General features: G+C 39.4%; 1 long non-coding RNA gene across 4 annotated transcripts in view; it reads right to left on the minus strand.

The window, feature by feature from the left end:
• The window catches only part of LOC123379940, a 216,285-nt gene that overhangs the window by 43,782 nt on the left and 159,870 nt on the right, over positions 1-12,633 (minus strand). For all 4 annotated transcript variants that reach the window (XR_006585025.1, XR_006585023.1, XR_006585024.1 and 1 more), the window contains exon 5: positions 6,459-6,550. This is a non-coding gene — a long non-coding RNA (uncharacterized LOC123379940). The remainder of the gene's footprint in view (positions 1-6,458; positions 6,551-12,633) is intronic.

The raw sequence follows: 12,633 nt of genomic DNA on the forward strand, positions 1-12,633 counted from the left end.
GTGTCTTAAATATTCCATTACTGTTTGTTTCTGTGATCAAAAGAGCAAATCAGTAACAATTTAGGTGGATGCGTAGACACAAGCGGAATACAATGCTGGAAGAGCATAAACTGGTCATCTTGGGTCTCCTTGGGAAGGTGTTTAACAATTCAGATTTTAGAGAAAATGATCATCAAGAGCACTGATCAATCTGAATCAGGCTGGTTTAGAATAGTATCTTGGAGTATCCTGGGGACCCTGCCTGTGTTGAAAATTAACTCTTCAATTGCTGGATTGTGGCAAGAGGCAAGAGTGGCTGAAGCAATAAGGAGAAAAGAAAACCTGAGGGACTAAAGGAAGCATATAAACTAGTCCAAAATCATTTTTACATTTTCACGCTGATATGGCTAATACTGTTGTACAAAGCTGAATGTTAGTCCTGGTCTATAGATTTACTTCCAATATTCTCAACAATGAATTTTTCTAACTCGTAGGGTTTCAGAAAATGAGCTGCCATAGTTATAAAGGATAAGCTAAGGGGCGCCTGGGTGGCGCAGTCGGTTAAGCGTCAGACTTCAGCCAGGTCACGATCTCGCGGTCCGTGAGTTCGAGCCCCGCGTCGGGCTCTGGGCTGACGGCTCAGAGCCTGGAGCCTGTTTCCGATTCTGTGTCTCCCTCTCTCTCTGCCCCTCCCCCGTTCATGCTCTGTCTCTCTCTGTCCCAAAAATAAATAAACGTTGGAAAAAAAAAATTAAAAAAAAAAAAAGGATAAGCTAAATCCTGAAGTTAACTCTAACATGCCTCTTTATACCTCCAATACCAATAAGGCACAGAAAACTCTTACTTAAAAATTTTTTTTTAACATTTTATTTATTTTTGAGACAGGGAGAGACAGAGAGAACATGAACAGGGGAGGGTCAGAGAGAGGGAGACACAGAATCTGAAACGGGCTTCAGGCTCTGAGCTGTCAGCACAGAGCCTGACGCGGGGCTCAAACCCACGGACCGCAAGATCATGACCTGAGCTGAAGTCGGCTGCTTAACCGACTGAGCCACCCAGGCGCCCCTAGAAAACTCTTATTCAAAGAGGAATGAAGGCAGTGTGTGTGTGTGTGTGTGTGTGTGTGTGTGTGTGCGTGTGCACGCGGGCATATATGCTGGTAATGGCAGGTAAAATTCAAGCACTTAATAATTTAAAATTACTTAGTGTGTAATCCAAATGTCACAGCTTTACCAGCCCTTGAACATGGCTATTGTCACATTAATAGTAAAGCCTTATTTCCTGTATCATCTCCAATTTACCAAACTCTCCCCAGTACCCTGAAAGTTCCTGCAAACTGTTTATCATGTGCTCATGAAGTAGAATACTAGCTAGAGAAGCCATATGGCATCCACCATGTTTTCATTGTCTTTCACTCTCCTGCCCTTTTTAATGCTCTGTGCACATGAGGTTTCTTGAAATGTGCCTTAGATGCTACTGCTACTGTAGTTTTGAGGACATTGCTCTATAGACTGTGTAGTTTCTACTGCTGCCTGCCCAGGACTTTAGATGTCAAATCCTCTTTGTGGTGATGCTACAAACCTTAACCATGTGTGGCACTTTGTCACCAAGCTCATGGGGCATTACTACTTTTGTCCTGTCTCATGAAGTGCTTTAACCACCACTTGATAACTGTCCCTCCTGACATCAAAGCAATCCTGGAAGGGCAGTGAATGTAATGGCCACAGCAGGTTGTAACTCAGGTTGGACCATGAAAGTGTCCATCCTCTTGCACATCATGACTTATCTAAGCAACCTCCTTCTCAGGAGTTGATGAGGCTGCTGAATACAAGATGGGTTCTATCTTTCTGCAACATCATAATTTTAAGGATCAGCTAAGTGTGGAGTTTCCAGGGGCCATCTTGACACCATATGAAGACAGTCTGAGAATAAAACCAAGGAGAGGGAAGCACAGCATGACTTAGAGTTGTGCCATCTAATAGATTAGCCACCAGCCACATGTGGCTTTTTACACTTGAATTCATTAAAATTAAATTGAAACATTCATTTCCTTAGTTGCTATTAGCCACACTTCAAGTGCTCAATAATTGCATGGACTATTGTATTGAACAAAGCATTTTATTGGACAGCATGATCTTGAGGGAGAAACAGAGTCCTAATTTCATCCTTTAAATCTCTGCATCTAGCCTTGCCTAAAGCTTGATCCACGTTAAATTCTATTTTGGTTTAAGCTAAAATAATGAAAGCTTGTTTAAGTTGTATTTCTGGCCTCTGAAAAATTTATGTGTACAAACTAGCCCCCAGGCCTACTGCCCAGAATCAGAGTCAGGAAACAGACAACAACCTTCTCACATTTTCCCAATTTCTTCCCGTGATCTTTCCTGACAAGACTCAGCCTTACCCTGTCCTTGAGAACACACACACATACACACACACACACACACACACACACACACACACCACAAAAAGAGATCAGAGGGCAGGGGGGTTGATAGATGTCACCACAAAGCCAGCCTCTACTGTCAAAGATAAACAAAACCAGACATCAGTTAAAGCAGTGAAAACAGATTTTATTCAGAAAATACTGACAGTAGGGGAAAGAGCCGAGCTCTAGTTTAATTTGCACAGAGGTGACTGGGCATTTTTCTTAATTGAAGTAGAGTTGATATATAATATATAAGTTTCATGTGTACAATAGTGATTTGACATTTATATATATTATAAAATGCTCACAACAATAAGTGCAATCACCATACAAAGTTATTACAATATTATTGACTGTATTCCCTATGCTGTACTTTTTATCCTTGTGACTTATTTATTACTGAAATTTTGTACCTCTTAATCCCCTCCACCTATTTTGTTCATTCCCCACCCACTCCTCTCTGACACTAACAGTTTATTCTCTGTGTTTATGAGGTTGTTACTGGGTTTTTTGGTTTTTTGTTTTGTGTGTGTATGTGTGTGTGTGTGTGTGTGTGTGTGTGAAGGGTTGTGTTTATGTTGTTTATCTACATTCCACATGTAAGTGAAATCATACAGTATTTGTCTTTTTCCACCTGACTTATTTCACTTAGCATAATGCCCTCTAGGTCTATTCATGTTGTGACAAATGGCACAATTTTGTTCTTTATTATGGCTGAAATGTATTCTATTGTGTATATATACTTCATAGCCTTTATCCATTCATGTATCAATGGACACTTTGGTTGTTTCCATATCTGGCTATTGTAAATAATGCTGTAATCAACATAAGGGTGCATACATCTTTTCAAAATAGTGTTTTTATTTTTGTTTTCTTTGGGTAAATACTCATAAGTGGGATTCTAGGTGCAATATTTCAATTTTTAATTTTTTGTGGAACCTCCATAGTGTTTTCCATACTTGCTGCACCGATGTACCTTTGCACAAACAATGCACAAGGGTTCCCTTTTCTCCACATCCTCACCAATATTTGTTTTTTTCTTATCTTTTGGACACTAGCCATTCTGACTAGTATGAGGCAATATCTCATTGTATTTTTGATTTACATTTCCCTGATGATTAGTGATGTTGAGCATCTTTTCATTTGTCAGTTCCTTTGCCCACTTTTTAATTTTTGTACTTTGTACGTTTGATGTTGAGTTGTACAAATTTTGGATATTAACCTCTTATTGGATATATTATTTGCAAATGGCTTCTCCCATTTAGTAGGATTGGGCATTAAGGGGAGAATGAGGGTGTAGAGAAGGGAACCAAGTGGGGACTCAAAATTACAAAGGGCTGGCAGTGCAAATGTGATTAGGCCAGCCAATTGTCTCTGCTACCTGACAATTATGAAGTTAGGATTTTTTCCTTCCAAAGAGACTGGGGGAAAAAAAAGTGCTCTTTTTCCTGATGATTGCATTTCAAAGGAATGACTTTTAGGTCCTTGAGAAAGATACTCCTAAATTGTAGAAAATAACATTCACATCACAAAGGGTCAGAGAAGGATTTACAATTATAAGGCTTTTTTAGTAAATGCTGTAAGAAAGCAAGATCAGGTGTTGCCTATAACAAACAGTATATTCTAAGCCCTGAGTTTTTCCAGATAGAAGGTCTGAAAGAAGCAGGATTGTCCCAGCGACATAAGACCTTAGGTACTAGAAGCCATGTTAAAGTTTGGCCAAGTCTTTCATTCAATGGAATGTTCAATGGAGTGTTCATGTCAAGAGTTTTTTTTTTTTTTCAGTTCTCACTACCTGGATTTTTCCAGAATGCACTGCAAAACATAACCTATGTAATTTGGGGTGACTGAGTGGATCAGTCAGTTAAGCATCCAAGTCTCAATTTTGGCTCAGGTCGTAGTCTCACCATTCATAGGTTTTGAGCCCGTGTTGGGCTCTGTAATGACAGCAAGAAGCCTGCTTGGAATTCTCTCTCTCTGTCACTCTCTGCCTCTCCCATGCACATGCACATTCTCTCTCTCTCAAAAGTAAATAAATAAACATTAAGAAACAAAAACAGGGGCGCCTGCGTGGCTCAGTCGGCTAAGGGTCTGACTTGGTTTCAGCACAGGTCATGATCTCAGTTTTATAGGTTTGAGCCCCACATCGCCTGCTTGGGATTCTCTCTCTTCCTCTCTCTCTGCCCCTCCTCCACTCTCATTGTCTCTGCTCTCTCAAAATAAATAAATAAACGTTAAAAGTCAAAACCCAAAAAACATAACTTATGTAATTTAATGCACAAGGCAATCCTCTCACATCCACAACATTATCCCCATTTTACAGGGAAGAAAACAAAGTTCAAAGGACTTAAATCATTTGTCCAGGTCACATACTAATAAGTTAAAAAGCATATTAGAACCTAGATTTCTGTGACTGAAGATTGTGTTTTTCCTCACATTACCCATAACTTTGTCTTCCTGGTGACCTCCCTAATTTTTCATGCATGTTTCTGTAACTAGTTTTTACAGAAGTGCCCTTGCCTTTAAATGACAAAGCCCGTAAGATGTGAATGGGGGTGGGGGAAGCACAATGTCAGAAACTTGTGATTAACAGGCAGCAGGTGTACAAACTGAAAGTGTTCGACTCACATCCATTGTCATCTCAGCAAATGGCTTGGCCCCAAAGTTGCTGAAAGGGGAAATTTGATTATCTTTACTTCCCCAGAAGACTGATAAATCGAATTCAGACTGCTATTGTTCCGGATACAGCCTGAATCTTCCATAGGATTTTAATCAGCAGCAGCATTATGTAGCATATGGGAGCTATTTGGCTGAAAGGAAACTCCAACTGTCACTGGTACATCCGCCCAACATGAAAGGAAAATAATAATATGGAATAATGGGACCTTCTTATCTACAGCACAGCCTCCCTCCGAGGAACTCTGTGGTTTACTCCACTACATCTTCACAACATCCTATTAGATAGGTCGGAGAACTACTTGACTATAATCCTGAATGCTTACTGGCTGATTCCACCAACATTTTAATCTCTTTCAAAGCCTTTTCTCTATCTGCATCTATAAATCCTATCTCCTCTCGCCTTTGGATCTCTTCTGTTCTCTTTAGTGTAATGAAAAAACCTTCAACTATCCCTCCCCATTTACACTGTTCTATCCTTCACTCCTTTTTCTTGCTACTTTTTTTTTTTCCTTTCCTACCCTCATTTTATCAAGGCCTAAGTGGGAAATCAGTGCTCTTGGAGTGACTAAGTCTATAACTCAATTATATCATCCTATTAGACTACAGTGATGATCAAATGTAAAGGTCACTTCACTTATTCACTCCCAAAGCTTTACTGAATATGTTTGTTTCAAAATTCAAAGTTAATACAGGGTCCTTTTCTTGAAGCATGAAAAAGAAACAACTAATAACAATGCATAGGATAAGTGTCATCGTCTTACTGAGCCCATTAAAGTACAGGAGAAACACAGAAGGCTACCAACGCAGTGTCTATGGTAGCTTGTCCCTAGAGCCTTCAAGTCTGGTTCCAGAGCCAAGCTCACAAACCAAACTTCAGGCTTCTTTTTATATCCCTCTCCCCTCTCTTAACCTTTCTTGACATGCTTCAATTCCTATACATTCAGATAGGCTGTGAAAGACACAAGGGATTGCTTAACAATCTTATAAACACCCAAGAATGGCATTGACAAAACTGACCCATTAAATGATGAATCAGCATTTTATTTTTAGTAACCTAGGAGTCAAGCCTAAAGCTCTTGGCATACATATTTTCCAAGCAGGAAATGTGAAGAATGAACCACTGGTGCTATTAGGAAGCAAAACAGGATTTTGAAATAGTGTCAAGACCCTCTTGACACCTTTGTATTTTGTCCAAAATGTGGAATCCAATGTGGTGAGCTAGTAAATGTCAGTTTTAAACCCTTGGGTAAGAGAGACAGACTTTATCATATGACAGAGAGAAGGACAGTTCAAAGTAGAAATGGCCAAGAATGACAACTCCAGTGCAGGCCCATGTCAGATGTGATTTCCTTCCCCTGTCCCTAGGCCTACTTACCTAACTTCAAAAGTTCAACTTCCAGAAGTGACAGGAGCTGGTTTCTTTATCAGGGTAGTACCATCAAAATGCTGAAGTCATGAAAGGGATGCCTAAAAACAAAATACAAAACAAACTAAACTAAATAAAGACTAAACAAACAACAAAACAAAACAACAACAAAAAAAACCTCTTTCATTAGCATCAAACCCTGAGAAGGATCAGGCAGCAGAACAATTCTGGCTGTCTCAGATAAGTCTTAGATAAGACTCTAAGCACTTGGGATTCTCAAAGGAGTGATAATGTTGTTGAGGTTTTACAGTAAGCATAAAAATTAAGTAGTAAATGGGCTCAAGGTAAAACTGTAATATAATCCATAAGTCAAACTGTAATATAACCCATTAAGTTTTTTTTAATTTAAAATATAACTTTATCCCCTTTTTTCTTTGTATAAATACAAATACCTGGGACAAAGTAGATGTTAAATAAATGTTCGTTGCGTGCATGAATGAATAAACAAATGAATGGGCATTTTTGAATGCTCCAAAACAAGATTGAAAATCATTTGCTTAAAGAATTATAAAAATAAAAGACTATTATATTCAAAAGCCATACACAGGGAACTAATGAAAGTACTATATAAAAAAGTTCCAAACCCACATATTAACCTGCCAACAAGTTTGTTAATCTTGATTTGCACTGACAACACTGTTATTGCATAATCGATATTTATTAGGCTAACTGGCTGACTGCTTCAACAAATACTCCCAAAAGTGTCACTGTCTTCATAAAATAGAATTTTCTTTCTTGCTTATGTAAGGTGTGGAATTTGGGGCAAAGAGCTCCACACGATGAAGTCATTCAAGGACCCTCATCTTTTTAATCTATTGGTTCTTCTACCCTCATCACCTCAAAGTTGTGGGCTGAATTCCCTACATTCAGCCAACAGATGATGGAAGGGAAAAAGCATATGACCAGTGGTGTGGAGAGTTTTGTGGTCCAGGCATGGAGATGAGCACATCATCTCTGCCCACATTACACTGGCCAGACTCAGTACTTGACTTTAAGTCTGAAGAGCTAAAAAGTTTCATTTTGATAAAATAGATTATTTATACACATTATTTATATATTATTTAATAGGCACTACCAATTTTTTAAATGTTTATTTTTTTGAGAGAGAAAGAAACGACAAACAGGGGAGGGGCAGAGAGAGAGGGAGAGAGAGAATCTCAAACACGGGGCTCAATCTTACAAACCCTGAGATCATGACCTGAGCTGAAATCAAGAGAACGATACTTAACCGACTGAGCTACCCAGGCACCCCAGCCACTACCAATTTTTAAGCAAAGAAATGACCAAGATGCAAATGGGAAGTTACACTGGCCCTGATAAATAGAAGAAACTAGAAACAGGAAAAACTAGAGACAGGAGACCAGCTAAGAAGCTACTGCAGTCATATGAGCAGATGATAATAAGGCCCAGAGTGAAACAGTAGAGAAAGAATGATAAGAAAATGACAAATATGAGGATATATTGACTGATCTGTTGAGTGAGCAGAAAAGAACCAGGTGACAGTCTTGGGTTTTATATATTTACAAGAGTACCTATATGTAAATGTGGGTGGTCTTTTAGTTAACTGACAAATGTTTTGTTTTATTCATTTTTATGCACAGGGATTAGAAAAATAAAGATTTAAATGTGAAGAAAAGTGAATAGAGTACAGTGTCTGTGGGAAGTCAAAGGAAAGCTAATGTGGAAATAAGGAAAACAAATAGATGAAGGGAATGTTTTGGGATTCTGTATATCACAGTGAGGGTTTTGAAGTGAATGTGTGACAGCAAAATTAAGTGTCAAAAGAGGAAAAATCACATTCAAAACGTTTCCCTATATTTGTTATGCTATTTGCCACAGCTGTCAAACATTCAGATGCCAATAAAATGCTTGAATAAATAATCCCATTTTGGCTGTGGCAACTGGTTTACAGTATGCATTCTGGAGGATCCTGTAAAGATGTTATTTTTAGTGCTTGGAAGAGAAAAACTGTACCTGGGGAGGCTAACTGGTAACCAATTAATCAGACAATTGATCTAATGGAAATGAGCTTTAATCACATTGTTAGATGCATTATAGCAATTAACTAATGCCCAAGTTTAAAAGATGCGATGTCAAATTCATTACTTAGACAAAGAAGAATGTCATTAATCCCTGGAAAAACAAATATGTACTTCTTTTGCAGTTTGTGAGAGACATGGCCACAGCAGCAGGACTGAGTACACAGAGATCCTGTTAGAGGTGATAACAACCAGAGCAAGGAACTGAATGTGAAAGGACAATTCTGTCTCTTCAAACAGTTCAGCCCTCCTCTTGAGTCATACCTGGGATGAACTTCCAGAGAATTCCAGAATGTTCTCCCTGTAGTGAACCAATCAAGGTAAAATGAAAGAGACTTTTCTTTGAGCCTTTACACATCTTTTTTTTCTTTTTTACAGGAAGAAACAAATTCACATATACCTCTCAGTTGTTCAGTATAAAATTCGTAGAGATACTTTCAGGCATCGATGTTATCTGTAGGCAACTGGAACATTTTTAATATAATTGTTATTAATTTTTCAAAAGCTATGCAGTAATCAACATGTGCAAGTACTCTATCAAAATGAATTCCTGTTATCATACATATTCATAAAGCAGAACTGAAATGTTTAAGCACACACATTAAATATAGTTCCAAAAAGAGTAACAGATTTGGAGTGCAAAATGGAGCAGAAGAGTCCCTGAGTAGGAATATGTCCTTGCTACCAAAGGATAGAGCACCAAAGAAATTCTGAGCTACCACGAATGAAGCATTCACCACTTAATCCTTTCACAACCAAATGAGGTAGTAACATTGTTCTAAGTTTACAAATGAGGAAACTGAAGCACAGGGTGATAGAGTAATTTACCATAGTCACACAGTTTGGAATTGACAGAATAAATGCAGTGCTAGACTAGATGCATTCTCACCGCCTCACTGTGTCTTCGTGCAAGAACACAAAGAGTATTCTACCAACAGAAGCTACATGTGTGCTTTTGGTGGTGGGTGGCAGGGTGTGGGTAGGAAAACGAGCATAAGAGATGAAGCAGACGTGATAAGTAGAGGTCAGGTCTGAGGGAATTTGAATTAACAGAAATTACAAAACTTGCTAAAGATTCCTATAAAAACAGTGATAGTTATAAGGCTCTGACTCTGTATGATACATGCAAAACAGTAACGGATAAATCTGAGTTAGGGCCTCACCAACTGCATCAGTTTTCTGTCCTTTGAAAAATAAACACACTCAATACCCCTCCTTTGACAGATACTGCGAAATAAGAAAGATAGTGGTAATTAACATCAGTCATCCTTCCTAAATTGATGCTGAGGTATGCGAGAATTCTATCTAAACTTTGTTTTCAGCAGTTTCTGCCAAGTATTATCCTCACATTTCTGATTTGTTTCTTCAGTAAAATTCTCTGTTACATTCTCAAGACCTATGAGGATACAGACTGTTCTGTGTTTCTACATGACCCATTAGATCATATTTTCCTTTGATAAACAAAACACATCTCATACCCATATATAGTCATATTTCTATTTTTTTTAACGTTTATTTTTGAGACAGAGAATGAATGGGGGAGGGTCAGAGAGAGAGGGAGACACAGAATCTGAAACAGGCTCCAGGCTCTGAGTGGTCAGCACAGAGCCCGACAGGGGGCTTGAACTCATGGACCACGAGATCATGACCTGAGCCGAAGTTGGCTGCTTAACCGACTGAGCCACCCAGGCGCCCCAATATATAGTTATATTTCTTTAGCACTGTTGTTCAGGATAAAGTGGCTCAGGCGCATTATAAGTTTTAACAAAGTAATTTTTACTTCAGAGAGTAGGTAATTGAGAGCTGTAATATACATGCATTTAGTATTCCAAAAATTTTATAAATGCACATGATGCACACACTTTCTTACAGTGGATAGGTAGATGATGGTGATGGTGATGATGATGATGATGATGATGATGATAATGATAGGTAGGTAGGTAGATAGATGACTGAAAGTGCCCTAGCCTGGATTCCCCAGGATGCAGATCCTGATATGCATATGATCATGAAGGATGATTATCAGGAAATACATTTATGATCAAGACCTTGGAAGGGAGTGGAAGGAAACAGTACCAGGCAGGGGGAGAAGGAAGACCTGGGAAGCAGATCCACTGAAAGCTCCAGGTGGCCACATACCCCAGGACCGGGATGGCTATTGAGAGCTGTCCCAAGATGACCTAAAAGACCTCCATCAATCCACGTTTGAGTAGTTATCAAATACAAGCTGCACAAGCTGCCTCTGGAAGGAGGTAAGACCATGGGCAAGTCAGGTTTCTAAAGCTGAGGCACTCCAACTAATGGGCTAAGGGCCTTCTTTTAGTAGCACTCTCAGCTCCTGCATGAATATAAATATTTTATCCTAAAGGGAGATCTGTGTGGCATATCACAGTATTCACCAGAGAAAGGTATAGCAAATGTATAAAATATAAATAAGAAAAAACAGATATAAGTAACATATATTAAATAGGTACATATTATATATTAAATATGTACACATATATATTAAATATATGTATGTGTATACTAAAACCATGCATGATGACCAAAGTTTCAGTATTTTATCTTCCTTAGAAATTATCCAAAATCCAAACATTATCAATTGAAAACAAGATTCAGTATAAACTGAAAATTTTAAAATTAACTAAAAGAGTTCTGTGATACAGTAGCATAGGAAGAGTTTGAACTCAACTACTCCCACAGACACACTACTTATATAGCTACAAATGGATCATTTCTCTCTGAAAAAAATTTGAGAACTGGTTGAACTGCTCTCTACAAAAAAAGGATAGAAAGATCACATCAGGCAGGATGGGAGAGGCAGATACACAGTCTCATCAAAAACCCCATCCTGGGGTCTCTGGGTGGCACATTCAGTTAAGCGTATGACTTCAGCCCAAGTCATGATCTCGCAGTCTGTGGGTTGGAGCCTTGCATCGGGCTCTGAGCTGGCAGCCTGGAGCCTAGAGGCTGCTTCGGATTCTGTGTCTCCCTCCCTCTCTCTCTACCCCTCTCCTGCTTGCACTCTGTCTCTCTCTCTTAAAAATAAATAAACATTTAAAAAAATCTTTAGGGCTATAACCCCACAACAGAGAGGGATCTCACCGGCCTGGCACTTTTCCCACAGGAAGGGGTGGTGCCCTGCCCAACCTTTGGGATCTGGCCAGAGACATAAGCCCTCAAAACATCTGGCTTAGAAAGCCAATGGGGCTGACATCCAAGGGAACCAAAGTGCTACAGGAAATGGAGTTTCCCTTTTTAAAGGGCTCATGGGTGGTCTCACTTGCTCCAAGACCCAGTGAAAAAATAGCAATTTGAAAAGTGCCTAGACAGTATGGAAAGGAGATTAATTTGCTAATCTAACAGCATCTGCTAGAGGGACAGGGGACAGATGAAACTCTCCCCAAAGATGGAGGTACAGGTGGTTGCCATTTTTGCACTCTCTACCTACCCTGACTGCCTTGCTAAGACAGTAGGGGTTAGTAGTCATAACACTATCCTGCTGCCTTGCTGAAGTCAGAGAGCATGAATGCCTGAAGCACTATCCTACTCCCTGGATGGGGCTGGCAAGTGTGAGTGGTCAGGGCATTCTCCCACTCCCAGGCTAAAGCCAGTGCATGCTCATGGACAAGACACTCTCTCACTGCATTCCGGAAGCCCACCAGCATGCATAATTAAGAAACAGTAAAACCTTGGATTGCGAGTAAGTAACTGGTTCTGCGAGTGTTCCTCAAGATGAACAAACATCTCTAATAAATTTTAACTTGATAAACGATCGATGTCTTGGAATACAAGTAGTACGTGATGCTAAAGGTCACATAATCACAACTGAGCCAAAGGTTCCTCTCTCTCTCTCTCTCTCTCTCTCTCTCTGGGATTGTGGGTGACTGTCTCCCATGCTCGGATGCTCAGTCTCAGGTCATGGTGTTGGGCAGAAGTAAGTGATTTTTCAGAACATTGAAAGGTGCCCACAACAGGCACTAGTGTATTTTTTGTCCCTTCAAAGCACCTATGGACAGTCCTTTGCTTTTCCATACAAGAGTGTGCTTAGGAATGCTTTGCCTCATTCTAGGTCAGAATGCCTG

The sequence above is a fragment of the Felis catus genome, chromosome C2, assembly GCF_018350175.1.
Source record: "Felis catus isolate Fca126 chromosome C2, F.catus_Fca126_mat1.0, whole genome shotgun sequence".
NCBI classification, from domain to species: domain Eukaryota; kingdom Metazoa; phylum Chordata; class Mammalia; order Carnivora; family Felidae; genus Felis; species Felis catus.